Raw genomic sequence first — 20,376 nt, 5'->3', positions numbered from 1 at the left:
GCCGGCGAGCTGCGCTCGCTATCAAAAGTGAATATTCTTGTATCATTTTGGGGGGATTTAAAATCGTTAAACAATTTTGTTTGTTCCATTCCTAAAAAAGTAGTTGGCTTTAGGCATGTTTGACAGACGGAGTAGATAGGTTTCTTAGATATAAGAAATAAATGCCTCTTGTCTTTCAAACATACAATGATCACGAGTCAAATTATCTTGAATTAAATTATCAAAACCCGTGTATTATATATTTAAAGTGACAACACATTAGTCAAATCTCTTGAAGTGGATGTAACAGCAGTATATCACTGTAGTATAATTGAACTTATCATAAAAATGTTATTTTATATTTTGTGTTATGCTCGTAAGTTCTACTGTAACCTAAAACCAAAACATTCTCCACGGTATTCGTTTAAACATTAAGATGCTTTACTTGGTGCTTAATGCGGGTATGATAAAATACGTTTTTTATCTGCGATGCTAGCTATATACCTTTATAGTCCGAATGAAGGACTAAAGAAGAAATTTTATTGCATAGATTACATCTTTCGATTATTTCATCCATCATCCGTAATCAGTGGGTAAATTATTACTATTGTCGATGAGAATATTACACATAGGAACATAGAAACAACCAATATTCCAAATATCAGAAGATACTTTGGTGACTAAAACTCCATAGAGGTGGTCTCAGGGCCAAGCAGTTAAAATGAGCTTATTATTTTTTTTTTATCTCACTCTCATTTTCCTATCATATATTCTTTTGTTAGAGTGTTGCTAAGATCAAAACTGAGTTCATTTAAGTTTATAATCAAGGGGTCTGAGATCAGTTCGCGCAAATCCGAGAAGTCCCTGCTCTAGAAGTTGTTCCAAATCCAGGTGATCAAAAATAATCCAAGAAAATTTAACCAAGAAAGTATAAAAATGCATCAATAAACGATGCAGATCTATTTGATTTGGCTACTAGAATTAAAGTTGTCATTTATAAAGCTACACAAAGCATCTGAAAGCAGTTTAAAACGCATAAATTCTCACGCAAAAACTAGGTCGTTTCACCGAATCGCGTGAATTTTTGTCTTGTTATGCAAGTCAATATCAATCAATTTTCTTACAAAATAGAGGAAAAATACTTAGTGAATGTAAATATATGCATGTAGCTTTCGGAATTGATTCGATTAACCAACGAAGCTGAACAAAAGATAGTTCTTCACTTAAAATTGTGCATGGTATAAATCTGATTGTATCAAATACATGTTAGTACGAAAGCCGAGAAGGATCATTCGAGATTCGAGATTCGAAATACGAGATTCGAAATACGAGATTCGAGATTCGAAATTCGAGATTCAATATCTAAATTAACCAATCAAATCATGGATCTGAAACTTGTATCCCAGCAACATCAAACTGTTCTAAATAAAGATCATTCGTACATGCTCTTTCCTACAAATAAATGTCTTAATAGCTCTTATATAGTGGTTATAAAATGGTTAAATTAACATTGATGAATTAACCCCACACAGTATAAACAATTAAATTAGAAATAACACTGTTGGCTTTGCGAATCTAAGTGGTTTTGTTTGCCCTGTATGTATTTCCCCCCGAACAATTTTAACCCGAAGTGTATTCGCCCCAACTGTGTAAAAATCGGCTCGCGAAGAAAGATCTGTTTAATCTAAATGTTTTAGCTATGAAACGAAACTCAATGAAATAATCGACATGTCAAAATATAGGTTATGATAAAGTTTTAAACCATAGAAGATATAATGATTTACAACCTCAAAGACAGGAATAGTGTATTGTTGGGTATGGCAATGCCATTGTCGATATGAGAGAGAGAGAGAGAGAGAGAGAGAGAGAGAGAGAGAGAGAGAGAGAGAGAGAGAGACAGACAGACAGACAGACAGACAGACAGACACAGAGAGAGTTTTGTAGTGTCAAATTCAGTTTAATTTAGAATTTGAAATTGATTTGATTTGTTACAAGCATATATAGACAATAATTTAGCCTCTAAAACGAGAAAAGAGAGGAGGTAGCTAGGGTAGGGCAGACCAACTAGCAAGCTTTAATTTTAACGGTGTTAGCGCACCTGTGATTTACATCGACTCTCTCTCTCTCTCTCTCTCTCTCTCTCTCTCTCTCTCTCTCTCTCTCTCTCATTCTCTCATTCTCTCTCTCTCTCTCTCTCTCTCTCTCTCTCTCTCTCTCTCTCTCTCTCTCATCACCTAGCATTTCCTTTTCCGTGAGGGGGTTTGGGGTATTTGTGATGTCTTACATTAGCTAGCGAAAATGATAAAAAAAAACATGAAATTTTCTTTAAATTGTGTGCGGATGTTGTACGCCAATAATCTGTTTTCAGTATATACATTTCAAGAGGGGGAGGGGGGGGGGGCTATATAGTCCTAATTAATTTGTCAGTTATTCTGTCCCCACTTTGTTTTCTCTTCGTTTTCCAGGGTTTTTTTTATTTGGCTCGGCAAAATAATATAAAACTTTCTGTGTAGCTCCATAACGATGCACTGTAGATAAATTATGAGTAGTTTTACTTTTGATAAACAGGTACATATACGTACTTGATTTTTAATTTGACTCTTATAATCGGATTGAATATTCCAATAATTATAGGGTAGGAAAGAGTAGACGGGACTTTTTTGCGCATATCCTACTGTACCATTCATTCAACACAGGTATTAGCACTCATCGAGTTCGACTTGCTTTCCTTTTCTTTCATCCACTGGATTTAAAGCTATTAATTTTTGAAAATATTTTGAATTTATGGCCTGATTATATATAAATTAGAGCTGCGCTGGTGCATATATTTACCCAAATGGACCAAAATATAACCAAATGAATCTAAAAAATTTGACAAAATAAGTTTTAAACGTACGACTCTTTTTCAATTCTAATCGGGTATGTCCTTTAGAAAAATCTTGAACCACACACATTTTAGCAAATAAAACGGCAATTGTTTCATTTTTTAAGGGGAGGGAGGTGGTGCCGGTAAAGGACATGTATTGCTTGTGGCAGTTGTGCTATACTCTCATTTGTTATAATAGGTAATACTACATATTGATATAAAATGAAAGTTTCCAATTACACTGTACATAGCTTCTATCACGCATTTTGACCCGTGCGATAGTTTAAAACAATTTTCAAAGCATTTAATGTCATTCAACCGATCATTTTTGAAATTTAATTTTCTGGATCCTCGCCTGATACGTCCGCCTTCATGTATATTAGAATCACATGTACGTTGACCATATGTACACATTAACTTAATCGGCTATGTGTGATGTAGTAGTATATTAGATACACACATCTTTGTTTGCAGTGCTTATTTACATCTTTAGAGATTTACTTACAAAAAACGTAAACATTTGTATGACTTATATGTAATTATTGTCAATTTTGGTGCGGTGGGGGGTAGGGGGTAGGAAACTACAGAGAAACCTAACTTGGCTGTGAAACATATGCTTTTATTCTTTCTTGTTGATATATCAATGAATGAATTATAACAAAATATATGTACAACAATTAATTTTGAAATATTCATGCACAATCAAATAAAAGGTTTTATTGTTCTCTGCACAAGAAATCGGCAATGTGAACAAATTGGCACCCTATCATCCCTACCTTTAATTGTAGAGAGTAGGTATCCTTCTATATTGAAAGCAATTCCAAAAGTAAGACTCATAATAAATTGTTTACTGAGGAAAAGGAAAAAAATTTGTATTTATTAATAATTCCGTATGATGTGATAATATCTCAATGATTTGTTTATAATCATAGTACTAGTGTATCACTGTATGCATACATTAAAACAATAAGTAATGCTTATATTTATTAGTGAAACAGGACAGATTATTTATATTTAGATTATTTAGATACATGTACTAATCTTCATGCGGGGATCTAGAAAGGAAGGGGTCAGGGGATCTGGACCCCCTCCTCGGGAAAATTGGAGCTTATTGAATTTACATAGTAAAATTTTTTAAAATTGGCCTAGGACCCCCTACAGAAAAAATTAGCTACGCTTATGAAGTTCTCTACCATAACCGCATGTTTACACAAAAGGGGTGAATAAACCCGTGTTTAAAACTATTACTGGTGGTGAAATACCTTAGGGTTCAAACGCATCAGGTGGAAATGCACCAGGGCAAACAAAATCACTTAGATCCGCGAAGCGCATTATTACTAGTCTACTTAGATATTCTGTGTAAAAGTAAATACAAATAATTATTTAGTTAGGTAGGGAGAAGTGAACATAGCATTTATTTGTATATAAGAGCATGTACGTATGATTTTTATTTAGAACAGTTTGATGTCGCTAGGATACATATTTTCAGATCCTTGATTTAATTGGTTAATTTAGATATTGAATCTCGAATTTCGAATCTCGAATCTCGTATTTCGAATCTCGTATTTCGAATCTCGAATCTCGAATGATCCTTCTCGGCTTTCGTATGTATGTCCGATTTGGACCAATATTTCATGTACTCATAGTAATACAAAACAAATTCAAACCGAACTTCCAAATTTATACAATCATCGATTACGTGTAATTTGATTTCCTTGACTGTATATTGTATTGGAATTTTGTGAAACGTGAAATGAATGCACATAAAGTGCGTCGATCTGTCAGCATCATGCATTAGTCGATCCATAGAATGAACACACTGGTATGCATTGTCAATATAAACTATCGGAATGATTAACATTCCTTCACAGCTAATTGAACCTTTGCATGTCCAAGATAAAAACCACTTTGACAGAATCAATAAAGTTTACCTCATTACATTCTCTCTTGGTCCGAGATCATTCTCTTCTTCAATAAAACAACGGGTGCGTTCAATCCATCGAACCAATTTTGATCTGAATCTTTCAAGATCAAAAGCTATAACAAAGTTATAAAGATGCGTATCTTTGTCAAAGTTATTGATTCAAGAAATTAGTTTAATGCATTCATATTGACATATTGACTACATCTATAAATGTTTACACTGAATCTATCGAGGAAGGATTTTTCTAACAAAAAAGAGAGGCTTTACATTACAATTGTATGGAGTTTGTATTCACTTGCTATATTTCTAGCAGCGTCGTTATACTTGCAGATTTATTCCTATCTGTTTTTGAAGGTTGTGTAGGGGTATACAATAGAGGAGTGAATCGCGCTAGAATCTATGCTCAGCTATTAATATCGGCTCAATTACGTCTAAGGCGCTTAACGCATTCAGTGTTGTTATGGAGATGCGAAGCGTACAGTTTAGCACTATGTAGTGTTAGTATTTTATTTGTGAGTCTTTGCTACGAAACTGTGTATGTGAATCGAAAGGAAACTTAACCCTAGAACAACCATGTTTAATGAAACATTCAAATCCTCCAGTATCTTCTTGAAACTGAGTTTGATTCCTGCATTTCTGGGATTTATTAACCATCTTGTTTCTTTCGCTTCCTCCAACTGGCGAGTGATTGAAAGTCCGGTACCATTACTGAAGATCTACCCCCACGTAGAAAATACCTATTGTGGTCTCTGGAACTGTTTTTCATGTTTGTCCAACAATGCAAAGTGTGAGTCGGCAGTGTTTCCGCTAGAAGGTAACTTACCTGTTGTTGTTGAAAGTCAAAATGTATGCCTTTTATTATTGTCTCAAAGAGCATTCATTGCAAGACAATACAGATTCATATGCATTGTGGGGTTAATTTTTTTTCACATTCTAATGATCAATTAATATTGTCGCTATTTTTCATTTGTTAAGATAAAGTAAGTAATATATAGATTTAACTATAACTTTACAACTCCTGTGTTGCATGCAGGTTATAGCGATGTGTGTGTAGAATATACTTCGTGAACGATGCATCAAAGTCAGAACAAAATTTCAGCAATTTAGCCTTGCTCCAAATACCCAATGTGCGTTTTATATTTACATAACACTCTTTTGAAAAGAAAGATTCTTTGTTGATAACAACATAATCATAATCGTCTAGTATATATATCAAACGTCAAAAACACAAGTCATTATAAGGAACATATTGTGTTAAGTCCTACAATTTTAAAACGAAGAGAAAAAAGACGAAAATGACCCACAATTACTGTGACCATGACTGATACTGACAAGGTTGTCTGAATGATCTGATATGGTAAAAAGTATCCCCTTTCCCATTATCTTATTATCGCTTTTGTCAAAATAGCTTAATTAGCTCTGTCTACAGGCATTGATCGCTGTATGTTTACACACAGAAAAGAATTCTAGTTTGAACAGTGTTAAGAACGTTAACCTATTGACCTTCACTAGACGCATTAGGGTGAGAACCTAGTAAGTTGCAAAAACTTGTGTTCTGATCCTTTGTATATCATGTATACAATTAAATATGTTCAAACCAGATGCATCAAAAATATATTTTAAAAAAAAATAAAAGAAACAAGAAATCAAATCGCTTCTGGTGAAAAAATTATCGCTTTTAGTATTAAACATTTATTCGATGTTTCATTTTCCTCGATTTCAAATCAATTTCGATAATTCACTACCCTGCATGACTCTTTGCAACTCATATTATACTCCTCTAGAAGAGTGAAGTCCCGCCTTGAGAAGAGAAACTACGTGTTTCTGTAATCAGCAAACAGAAGATGGCAGTGAGAGGTTTAGTGTCATGTTCAATATGTACAGAATACGAAAACAACAGTTCTAAAACAGCACGAGACCTGCATTGCACGGGAAAAACAGAAATTGGCGAGATTGCTTATTAAGTGCTTCTAATCATAATGGCATTGTTTAATGATAAGATGATAGCAAATAAAAAGTTCTCATATGCCAGCATGTAAATATTTGCCAAGAATTATGTTATTATGCTGAAGAGGGATAGATAATATACTAAATCATTGCAGATGAAGTAAAAATCGTAATGAATGTTTCTCAATAGCAATGGAGCATAACGATTACGGATAGCTCTTCTATTGTGCACGCTGAGTTTACTATTTTTTTTTCATCAATTCATATCAATGTAATGATTTTAACGCTGCACCAATTAATATTGCAGGTTAGTTTAATATTCTGTCATTTGCACTTCAATTGGTATAATAATAAAAGGTTGAAGAATGTATGAATTTACCAAAAAAAAAAAAAAAAAAAATAAACATTCACGTTGTATTACTTTTATGTATTGCGATACGTTTTATAAGTTCTGAATAAAGGATGAGATTCGAGGTTAAAACTGTTTGCAACAAAGGGCATCGATTTTTGATCCACACGTTTGATAGTCTCCTCTTGATTAATTAAACCCTCAAAAGCCATGAATAAATCAAAACAAACCGATTCTTGAGATAATCGCAAGGAGTTTAAGCACCCCTCTTACATTCCGCACTGCTTGTCGTAGAGGCAGTGGTAGATATATTACAACCTTTCTCTGGTTTTGATATTTACAATGATTTCCACTTTACAACACATTGAGGGGCCATGATAAGGTGAAGTATCGTAAATCAAGACTAACTCGCGATTTTGTCTCTCTCAGTGAGTCTCTCTGCCCCTGGAATTCAGTCAATTTTGAATTACGTCATACAGTAATTAAACTGTATATCTTCATGAGATAGTTTAATAACTATGTATAATAACGTTATTTCAAAATGTATTTACTTAAGTATTTAAGCCGCAGCGGATCACAGTCGTATTCTGGGCTTGCCGAAAACAGTGCTATAATTTTAGGCAAAGTTAAATTGGATGCCACCCAGAATTACAGGATTATAGAAGTCAATGAGAAAAGAAAAAATGTCAATAAAAAAGGCCCAAAACCACATAGGAGATTTCATTATTTAATAGCTTCTTGATAGATAAAATGACATCCGGTAAAAGGTTGTTATTCATTGAAATTCCAAACTCCGCTTGATAAACGAAGGAGAACACCAATGCGTCTTAAAAAAGTTCAAAATGCGTATAAGTTTTTTAGTTTGATTGATTCATCTTTTTTTTTATTTTAGACGTTCCTAAGATTTTATATTACTAATGAATAATGATTGTCTTGTTTTTTGGGGGGATGTATGGCCAAAAATTAAGGACAAAAATGTATACATTTCTTGAACTGATTGTTTCTGCCAAACACTGACCAAAACTGTTGTTAAAAGATGAAAAACGCAATAAATATGAGGTTTTATATGTTGTTTTGTAGGTAAATTGCGCATACAAACAGAACAATGCCTTTTGTATTCACTGCGAAGCTGCAGACTTATACTGAACTTTTATCAAGCTAAGTGATCAAGAAAGGCATTGTTATATTTTTGTGTAAACAATTTGCGTACAAAGCAACACGTAAATCCGCATGTTTATTGCTTTAGTATTTTTTGACAACAGTTTTGGTCAGGTTTTGTCATAAACAAGCCAGTTTAAGAAATGTTTTCATGACTGTGTACAAGATGGCCGTACATCCCCCTTAATAGTGTTCAATAATAAATATTTACATCTACTGAGTATGATTCCCTCTATTTCTTACGGAAACTTATAATTAATTCATAGCTCTATAGAAACAGCCAGACTGAAATCTACACGCTTCGTTTATCGATTGGTCGAAACGTACAGCGACCGACGAAAAATCACGGACTGCACGAAATAATCATTATGATATCAGAGTCAAATTCCCATAGGAGACGATTTGGCTTTTCTTTTAGCTAACGTATTGGTGTTCATTAACAGTGGTTAAGTTAATATTACTCTCTTTTTATTGTCAATTTATTAATTTGTTAAAAAAAAGATGTATATATAATAACCAATGAAACGCTTTCCTTGATGATTCGTGCGGGATAGGAAGGTAGCGATCATAGCAGAAAAAAATTTACGCGGGTTATGTATTTTTTCAGCAATGTCGCCACCATCATATCCCACATGTATCGCCAAAGAAAGCGTTTTATTGGTTAAATAATAAAGAATAAATGTTTACGTTATCATCGTACATGTGAGGTTTACTATGGGTGGGGAAGGTTTCTTGAAGGACCTGCTGCCACCATATTTGCTGGAACCACCAAAGGATAATTTTGATGTATAAAACAGGTAATTCATTATAATAGTCTAATGTTCCAAAAAGTTTTATGATTATTCTATAATCATATGATAATCACCAAACTTTTTGTAACATGTTACCTCACTGACAAATCAGAACGCCGGACCTTGTAGGATTTCAATTGAGGATGACGTTTACTCAGAATGAAAACAAAATCCACTGATGATAATGAAAAACCATCTATTGTATGTTATAGACCTTTGAATGTTGTGTTATTTTTCACTTTAAAAAAAAAGTAGGTCAATGACCTACTTTTTGAGTTAATGGCCATTGAATATGTTTTGAAAAATCAAGAAAAATCCCATAAAATTTGACACTACGATTGAGATTTTTTTTAATTGTAAAGATATTACAAATAATAAAACACTTAAAAAAAAAAGAGTTTATGAACGGTAGTGGCACTAAATAGATATCAAGCATTAAGATGTCAGCAACAATTTAAAAAAATATTCCAGTCCCAATTTCCTCTGTCAGTTTTTAGATCCCTACCCATTTTTGATCCAATTTTACAAAAAATAGAATGATGATAATACAAAAACATTTATAATATTGAACTACTTATATTGACCTTATTCTGTTGGCATAAAATTTATATGAGGACAATGATAAAAATTTTGAGAGATGGTGTCTTATCGTTTTTAAGCATTTTTCAATATTTTTACAACTCGTGCCATAAGATTATTTTAATGAATAAGTAAGGTAAAAACAAAAAATATGCAAAATTATATATACTCAATATAAAATGTTAAATTTTAATTTTAGAATTGTGCCCAAAACAAAAATCTACAAAATTTAGTCCGAATATCCTCTGTTTGGCTCAAAGGCTAATTTTGTTTGAGACTAATTCCATAAAATAGTAAAAATATCAAATGTTTTGTCAATAATAATTCATTTCATAAATACTTTTAGTGTTTAGAACAACTTTTACTCATAAAATTGAACTTTCTATCGTTCCGAATTTGAAAACTCAAACCCTGAGAAAACAACACCCTTTAAGTTTTGTCAACATTAAATCAAATTTGCATATGAATGCTTTACTACCACTTTCAGTTTTTAAGAGAATTAATGACAAAAACGCCATTGATATAGAAATTTCGTGAAGGATCGTTATCTAAATATCTCAGTGAGAACCAATTATCATACAGTGTTTGTTTCTCAAATAAGGCAAACCCCCAAAAAACCACTGCATACATTTTGCACAAAAATCGACCGAAATCTTCTAGGTGTTTCTTGAAGATAAATACTTAATTCGACATCTAGAAATGCTATCGTTGTAGTTATATGCCATTGTGTGACACCCAGCAGTAACGTTGCAGTCCATTTTATGTACTTCAGTAATATTTAAGATCTAAATCCTTCTGCAAAACGAGGAAACAGACACAATCACCTCATCGCTTTGATAAATGTCCAGATTGCATGTTTCCATCGTCGGAAAGTGTAGATTAAGGATCCATTAGACAGCCAGCAGTGCAATTACACACAAAAACGAGTCATGAACATACTACAGGAATATTCATAATGGATAGAATAGTATCTTTGACACAAAATATCCATCAAGATTTATCTTTATTGCTAAAAGGCTTAGTGTTATCACTGCAGATATTTCATTAATTGTTTAAAAGAATTAATATATGACAAAACTAAGATACTGGCCCGTCTCTAGTTAAAAAATACAAAACAATACTCTGGATATTTAAAGAAACAACAAGAATTAAGACAAAGGAAATACAAAGAAAAATAAACTCTCTACCTTACGCTTAAACCAAACAGCTGCTCGTTTTGTAGGATATTTTTGTTTAGTTTTAAAGACACCAGTAGTGTAACAATAAATTGTTAGCGCATACTTAAAATCTAAAGTCTTTCATCACATTTTCTTTGATGATACAATACATCGATTTATATCCCATTTTATTCAAATCTTCTTAAATACATTTCTGACTGGGCGTATAAAGAGTAAAAAAAAGAGTTATTTTTATAAATGATTCATTATTTTAATGAAATCATTACATAAGATGCAGCTCAAATTTGACATCTCAGTGGACAATTTTAAGCTGAATTCTTACATTAATCGTAATTTTTAATTTATTTATTGTTTACCCAATGCATTTCCGTGATACTTCATGAGTACAATTACACTATTAAAATGTGTGAATGATTCACGCTTGATTATTGCATCCAGATTGTAAAACTGCCTTATTTCATCAATAGCCCGATATTTTGACGGTAAAAAATTTCCTTTAATTTTTGCAAGACATTTATTAAATATAGATAAAAGATGAAATATAGTATATCTCATGTCTAAAAAATGCTTTCCTTCTACTGAACGGAATGTGAATAGGTCTAGTGAGACGAGAGAAAACAAATAAAAGACGAAACAGACTTTCACAATAACATTAACGACTTCATAAAAATCCCAAGGAAGCAATCGAAATCTGGAGTCTAGAAATCTTAAATACACACTTGCCCTTGAAATCAAGACAAAGGAGGCTTTCTTTATCAGTAATGGAGGGAAATCGCTGATGAAATACGCCATCCTTATACTTTATCTTATTGATTTCAAATTTTCTATGCGGTGCTTGATGTAACAATGGCAATGGCAGTAGACAAAAACGTATCAAATTAGGCAATAGTCCTGGGATTCAGATCAGAATAAAAGCGTGGTCGTTCTATCAAGACAAGGAGTAATTAGAAAATTTGCATGCAAATGAAACCGTAAGATTGAATCCAATGAAATGAATTGCAGGTATATAATTTTAGTGCAAATTCCTGTAGATATTCTTCAATGTGAAAGATGAATGTAGAAAAGTAGTGATTTACTAAGCCTTATCAAGAAAATAAGAATGATACGATGCACTACATTCAGCAAAAAAAAAAACAGTATCAAGGTCATACAATGATAATCAATACTTTGATATTTGACCCTTTGAAAATTTACCAGACGAAGACAAATTGTGTAAACTTATATTATATTTATTACTGCATGCAATATAATGATTACTTGTTCCGTTATAACCCCAACATCACTCCATCACCTAATCAAACACAATCCTAGCTATAGGTGTCTCGTATTTTTAATTGTTACTACAATGTAAAATCTCATCATATTTTGATATTTTTGTAGATGCTATCGTGGTCACAAGAGTATTCGTTACAATAGGACTTTTCTTGGGTTGTGGAACCTTGTCACTCACGCTGTTATGCTTGTTCATACGAGAGGTAGCGTCACATGATTTTGTACATATTGGAACGCTTTTGATCAGCATCTCAACAGGTAAATATAACATCAATCTTACAATGTATGCAGTAAACTTTGTTTTTAAAATCATGATTTTTCCTTCAATTAGTCATTGATTGTTTGGTTGAATTTAACTGCAGTCCGGCAGTGACACTTAAGTTTGGTTTTCTGGTAGAATTATACATATACATATTGTCATTCATTTTTTTATTATCATGGAAACGGCTTCATTTATAAAAATTATTCTGTGTTAATGACTTACTGGTATAGTCTACATATATATCAATATTATTATATTACATGTATTAATATTGATTGTAACATTTCTCTCTCGAGGGAAGAGGTATCTTTAATAAACCATACTATGTCTATGATATACTAGGATTTGCAACAGATTGTAATACAGACAATGTAAGGTTCATTTAGAAAAAATCAGTAATGAATATTTCAAAATTTAGCAATATTGTTGTCCAATAAAACATTAAATATGTTTACTTTTAACCCTAAAATACACCTGAAGGTTTCTTTCCTATGGCCTTTAGATCATAGTAAAAAGATAAGATAATTTCACAAAGTTTCTCTAATTAGCACAATTTTGTAACCTACAAGTGCATTTCTTAGCATAAGAAGAGACAAACAAAACACAACACCTAGTCATTGGAAATTAGCAGTTTTGTTTTATATCTTCATTTCACATGCATATTTTGGAACCGTTATTGTTGTTTGTACCTTTTTTAAACAAATATCGCCACCTTATTACGACAATTACAGGACTATATGTACATGTACATTACTTGATCATTTCCAAAAAATGTCCTATGATTCACCCTAATTGTCTCTAACACTATTAACGCATAGGTTGTTGTTGATAGTTCTGGTTCATGTGAGAAGTAAAATGAACATTCTCTAGAAGTAGGTATTATATCTAGTAGAATGCTAATCACTGAACAGTTTACTTGAAGAATGTACCTTTCCCTGTATTGTTTGTGGATTTGCTATGAAATCGTCATTGTTTTTTAAAACCGTATGAAATCCAACAAATTGCAAGAAATTACATACAATGTTGACTACACCGTGAATATGGAGGGTAATCGTGTTCAAAAATCCAGACATGTAAACTTGTAAATCCGAATATGCAATCGTGTTGATGTGTGAGCCTGAGCATGAATATGTGTAATTCTGATCGTATAACCTATAAAACTCGGGCATAAACACGTGTAAGATTTGACTCAGTTCCTTTGCATGATGCACATTTTGTAACTTTATTGTTTACATTAGTTACTTAAACCTTCAACTTTGCACACTTTCAATCCGTAGTTTCTGCATTTGTAACTTCAGGCTCGGCAATAGCACATCTGACATGATACAAGTTGACAAATGTAAAGTCTACAAGTTTGTCGAATTTTGACATGACCTTATATGGAAACAGTGACGTCACTGAGAGAAAAAGGCTAGCTGCAGGTAAAGGCATGCCGTAATCGCCGGAATAGGGACTGAATAAATAAAAAAAAAATTAGGTAAGCCTATAATCATATAATCTCTGGATAACAACATTTCATAGAGTATTATTTTTCGGAAAATTAAATTATGAGATTGGTGTACATTTTATCAAGAGAATGTATAAAAGATGCGAGTAAAGAATTCGATCGGCTTCAGATATCCTCTTAGAACTGAAAAAATACATTTAATGACTTTGTTTGAATACACGTGTATAAAGATATATACGCATTTTTATTCATAGGCGTCTGAACTGGGAGGGGGGCGGGGGGGGGGGGGGTACTTAGCCCCCCCCCCCCACCCCACTTTTTTGCCAAGTTAGACCTAACCATTAGGAACATAGCAACAGGGAGGAATCAACCCCCCTACTTTTTCCTCGCAACAAACAAAAGTGTTCCTTAAAAGACATTAAAGAGAATGAAATATTAATAGTGATCTTGAAAATTAGAGTCATAGTAGGTATACTAGCAACCCCCCCCCCCCCCCAACCACCACCACGGATTAGGAATTTCATGATTTGGGGGGGGGGGGGGGATTGGGCAGGTAAGATTGGAGTTATTGGTATACCCTCCCCCACGGATTAGAATTTTCATGATTATGGGAATTCTTGTCAATATTTTTCATGATTAGTTTAGCCCCCCCCTTTCAATTTGCTTCCGACGCCACTGTTGTTAGAGTTCATGCAACAAATTGTTAAAGTATAGGCCTCGGCTGAATTAAGAAAATATCTCCAAATGCATCCTTATCGCTACCACAAAGTTGTGACAAGACCCCCCCCCCCCCTCCACGCGAAAAATTACAAGGGGTCCGTCAGCTGAGTTGCAAAGTTATCGATAAGAAAAACAAACTATTTAAAAACATTGGTTTTGAGATTGTGATTACCCGGTAATATGATACATAAGAAGCGACACCCTCTTTTAAAAAAATGAATAAAAATTCCAAAGATAAGGTTAACTGTCGTGAAATTAAAATGTGTATAAATTATTTTAAGAAATGTTTCTTTGCATTGTCGGCAATATATAGAAAAAAAGCCTATCATGCAGGTAAAAATTGACATTTTTTAAAAAACATTTTAAGCAATTATTACGGGATTGAGTATGACGTCCTGAATGTCGGTTCAATACAGACTCACTTTGTGAAGTTGGCTGATAAAAAATTTCTGGAGAGCTAGTATAATACAGCTTTACAGCCACTTGTGAACTAGCTGCAGGTCTGTAGCTCCCTGTCTAAAAATACAGATGGACGATCTTTGAGCTACAGTGCCTCCCATAGTAAAACTTCAATTTACGGCGCACAAAAAATATGCGCTAGTTTTTTATATTATTATTGAAGATTGTGTTATTATTTATCTTTCACTTACACAACAACAAAAGGTATAAATACATGTAAAGTAACATAAATTTTTCCGCGAAAAATTACCAAATCCTTGCCGGTAGTTTATTCTAACTAATTCAGAAAAATAACAAGAGTAAAAATGGGGTACTCTATATGCAATGTTTTTGCCCAAAAATGACTAAGTTCAACAGCTGATATTTTTATAAATAATCAGAAATCAAAATCCTAGCAATTTGCATACTTCTGATATATACGTATAAATGATCTACAAAAGAACAACTTCCTATCTTGAAAACTGTTCGAGGAGTTATCGGTACAATAAGGGTACCTTTTTGACAGCCACTCACCCGTCTGCAATTTTTGCTATTTCAATAATCGGAAACCCGGTTAAAAATTCACTCTCAAAATTCTTAGAATTCAGAAGCAATGGAGTTACATGGGACCTCACGGCGGTCTTCGAACCCCATGCCGCTCAAAATATATTTACCCCCTTAGGAAATTTCTTGATTCGTCTCATTTCTAGAAAAGAGTACGCATTTACTTATATTCCAGTTTAAATTACATGTCAATTTTTTTTTAGAGATATATAAGATATTAGGCATTTCCTTTTATAATTCCATGAGAATTATATTACGGAAATTAGCGCATTCGTCACATCGGCAACGATTTTTTTTCTACATGAACCTCTTTCTGTTTGGTCCAGTTTCAATCATACCTCAATTTTTTTTTCTAAAAATAATACCGGTGTTTTCGATAGAAAAGGTGTCGTTCATTAAAAGCTTATTGCAACAGTTAAGCTGAATATTATGTTTATTTTTCGTTCATTCCGGTCCGGCGGTTACGGCATGCCTTTTCCCGCAGCAAGGCAGTTGCCATATAAGGTCATGTCAAAATTCGACAAACTTGTAGACTTTACATTTGTCAACTTGTATCATGTCAGATGTGCTATTGCCGAGCCTGAAGTTACAAATGCAGAAACTACGGATTGAAAGTGTGCAAAGTTGAAGGTTTGATTAACTAATGTAATCAATAAAGTTGCAAAATGTGCATCATGCGAAGGAGCTGAGTCAAATCTTACACGTGTTTATGCCCGAGTTTTATAGGTTACACGATCAGAATTACACATATTCATGCTCAGGCTCACACATCAACACGATTGCATATTCGGATTTACAAGTTTACATGTCTGGATTTTTGAACACGATTACCCTCCATACGTGAAAGGTATAGTGCTATGTTAAATGCTTACACATTCTATTTGATGAATCCCTTACTAGTATTCTCTCTAGTGTGGTCGAAATTACTTTCAGGTTTAATGCATAATAAATATCACATTAACATTTAATCTCCAATGAAATTGGTGAATAAACAGGATATACGAATCAGTGTTCATGTTTCTTTCATGAGGGTTTTGCTCTCCTTACTCCAAATGGAATCAATCCGTCGAACGTCTAAGGTCACTCTCTGAGAATTTGAAGAGAAACAAATCCTTCATTAATTACCACTTTAGGAAATTTTATAGTAAATTTAAAAAATCAATCAAATGAGCTATATACTAGGTTAATGATCAATGCTACTTAGCTAACTGGATTCTAACTGGGGAAAAGCGGATGATTTTGATGAATACCTGTCAGAAGTATTTAACATTCCCCCATAAACAGCTTAATTGATTTGTAAAAATGCTGCGAAATAAACCCCGTGCCATATTTTTGAAAAATTTAAGCTTTGTTTTATATAAATTAGCAAAAGATGTTAATAAGTGCCTTTATACTGAATGAGGCGAAATGAAACAGACTTATAGAGTTTGTTTTCACTACGAAACGCAGTTGAAATGCAAATATGATTAAATTATTAGCTCTGTATTCATTTGACGTTGTGTTTATGCAATACTGATCGTTCAGTTCTATACTAATACAAGATAATGAGTTCAGTATATACTGAATGCATTTTCCAATCAGCACACTTAATTTTTAATATATATACCTATTGTTCTGGTCTTTTTCTTATATAAATAGGTCAAAAGTTAATAAATGATCATTTTAAATAGATATATGCATTGAGTTGTATATTATATCTCTATTAAATATATTTTACAAAATTACTGTGAAATATATTCGTATTCAGAGAAATTGGAAGATTTTGATTATTTTGAGGTCAGGGTATTTTGAAGATTATATATTTTAAAAAGTTTAACAAATCCTAAAGCACATTATTGTATATCTGAAATAATTGAGTGAAATCATTACTTTATTTTATATACTCATTTGACTTACTCAACAGCTTTAAATTAAATGTTAATGTGATGTATTACGTCACAACACTGACACTTTTGAATGTTATTGTATTTTCTGAATAAAATTTGCATACGGACAAGTTTTAAGTGAGATTTTTTCTAATAAAAATGCAATCTTCCGCCTGAGCTAATATCTTTGCTTATACGATATAAATATTTAAATAAAGAGGGATAACTGAAAAAAAAAAGTTTCGTAATTGGCAATTTATACGGGCTATGAAGGTAGCAACCACAAACAAATAATATTATCCACTGATGGTACAGTATTTGCTTTTTTTATTTTGCCTTGCTTGAAGCCACCAAGAAGAAATTAATTGTTAATATATGTACAAACAATGACCATATTCCACGTTCCTTTTGCATGATGTTTTAAAACGTTTCTTAAACGGCAACATACATACTTATTTTTGAAAAAAAACTAGATGTAGATAAAGAAAAAAATTCATATTTGACACATACATTTTACTCACAAAATAAGGCATGCACTGAAATAAACAGACAGGTATACTGTGTTATTTTTTAAGTAACAATCTAAGATTTCTGTTTAGTTAGACATTTCAATGATTTTTATTCTAGAAAAAAAAACCCAGAATATTTGGAACAATAAAAAGCATATACCTACAAAAACCGGATAAAATTGTAAAATATTTAAAAAAAATAATGGCGATTTGAACTTTTGAACTTCATATTTTGTATCAAATTTTGTATGGAATTCGTGGAAATTTTATTCGAATAATAATCTAAATATATACACATAATGTTTCATGTGTATCGTACTTTTTAGGCACAGGAATTTGCATTGTTTTTCTCATCATTATGCGCTTTTTTTAGGAGGCTGCGTACTGATCGGTGTAGTGGTTTATGGCTCCTCTACTAGCGACCACGACTCGAATCTACACGCAGAGCACAGTCTTCATTGGTCCTATTTTCTGTGTGCAGTGGCATTTTTTATGTATTTTATTAATGGTTTGCTATTGTTTTTAAATGTACTACGAATAAAAACATCGTAAATTTGTGTTTATAAATGTATTATTGCTCTAGATTTTTGCTTATGTTTTCTATAGCAAGGGTTTGAAATTTAATTATCTAAACTAATAACAGATGTTTTATAAATAAACATGTATATGGGCAAAACATGTTCATTTTATGATTTTTATGTGATAAATATGTACATATGTTGTTACCTTTTCTTATAGCGTTAATTTATTGGGGGGGGGGGGGAAATTCGTGTTAAGACTGAATTTGCTGAGTACGCTGGCGACAATGCAATATTGATATAACTATGGAGTGTTCTTTAAAGACTATTATTTTTCTTAAAGTTCCGATCTTCAAATACATGTTCAGCTTTACTTTAAGTAAACGAAGAAAATTTGTCACTTTTTAATGCTGCATTGTTATCATTTTGGAATAGGTGTTCATTGTCCGTTTTGGTCCTATGTATATAAGTGTTTAAAAATGACATACATTACTTGCCTATAAATGTATAGATTATCAGCATAAAAACACGGAAACTTTGATATGAGATACTGAAATAGCCTGATGCAATCGTTTACCCGTTGTTGCTATTAAAGAGTGTCTTCAATATTTTTCTTGGCAAAACTCAAATTACGCCTGTAAAATTTATTTTGCATCGTCTCATTAAATCAAAGTTACGCTATTGAAATAAAATATACCAGCATATCACTTGCAGCATGATAAATGCTTTTTTGTTCTTTGAAAACAAATTTTAAAAAATGTTAATCAAATTGATTTCAACATCCCAATATTTTGTTAAAATGCACAGCTATGTAAATAATATTAGCTCTTTTCTGATCAAAATGTGTCCGTTGTTTGTCGTCATTGTTGACGTTGTCGTTGTTGTAAACGTTTCACACTTTTATTTTTTTTCTCCAGAACCACTTGGACAATTCAACCAAACATACCACAAAGCAGTCTTAGGAAAAAGCTTTTTGATTTTGTTAAAATGAAGGGCAATGTTCTTTTAAAAGAAAATGTTAATTTGTATTGTCGAAAATATTTGCTTTCTTCACAAAAACGTTAGGGTTAGGAAAGCTGAAACGTGTGCATTTTCAGGTAATACGGATCCAATCCAAATTCGTTCAAAACATGGTCCCCAGGGGTAAGGTTTTGGCTTCAATGGGGGTTTTTACAAAGAAATATAAAGAGAAAATTTTAAAAATCTTCTTGTAAAAATCTTCTTTTTAAAACCATTTGGCAAGAAAAGCTTTACTTTATGTGGAAGCATCCTGGGGTATGTAGATTCAAGTTCATTAAATCATGGCCCCCAGGAAATTGGGGCTACAGTGGGAAGTGACAGGACGAGTGAAAGACGTAAAAATAATTTTAAAAAATCTTCGTCTCAAAAACTACTTGGGCAAGAAATCTGTCATTTGTGTGGAAGCATTTCAGGTGATTTAGATATATCTTCAACATGATTGACAATTTACAATTTTTTTTTCGAGCTATTGAAGTCTTTCGATTTTTAAATGTTACTATCAACTAATTGATTTCCTTCGTTTCTTTTGTATAATAAGCAATGTCTAGTGTTTGAATTCGTTTAAAAAATTCCAATTTAAAAACGTTTTAATTCGTATTTAACTAGCCAGATTAAACCCTATCAACCGTTTATTTTATGTAAAATTAGTGTAAATGTTTAAATCAACAACTCTTTGATAAGTTTTATCTCATACATGTGGTTTATTACCCGTGTGATAAACCTTTGCTATAGCAGACGGGTAATGCTTTATCAAATACTTCCGGTCTGAACTATTTTTGACACAGCCCCTCGCTTCAACGTTTCAGTGACCTATTTTCGAAGATTTGCTAGTACTTTCAACATAACTATATCTACTACAAAAAGTGATATAAAATGGATGTTGTCAAAGACTTCAATTACTTACAAATATGAAGGAAAACACATAACTTCGTAGCATAGGCGTAGGAACCCGGGCTATGGGGGGGGGGGGGCTAAACCCCCCCCCCCCTT

General features: G+C 32.7%; 1 long non-coding RNA gene across 1 annotated transcript; it reads left to right on the top strand.

The window, feature by feature from the left end:
• The first annotated feature begins 5,032 nt into the window (after positions 1-5,032).
• Positions 5,033-18,405, top strand: LOC105343222 (uncharacterized). Its single transcript, XR_010714374.1, has 3 exons — positions 5,033-5,583; positions 12,152-12,301; positions 18,222-18,405. It is a non-coding gene; the product is annotated as an uncharacterized lncRNA (long non-coding RNA).
• The last annotated feature ends 1,971 nt before the right edge of the window (positions 18,406-20,376 follow it).

This window comes from Magallana gigas, chromosome 5 (genome assembly GCF_963853765.1).
Source record: "Magallana gigas chromosome 5, xbMagGiga1.1, whole genome shotgun sequence".
NCBI lineage: Eukaryota > Metazoa > Mollusca > Bivalvia > Ostreida > Ostreidae > Magallana > Magallana gigas.
The sequence above is the reverse complement of the archived record's forward strand: the minus strand, read 5'-3'. Positions and strand labels throughout refer to the sequence as shown.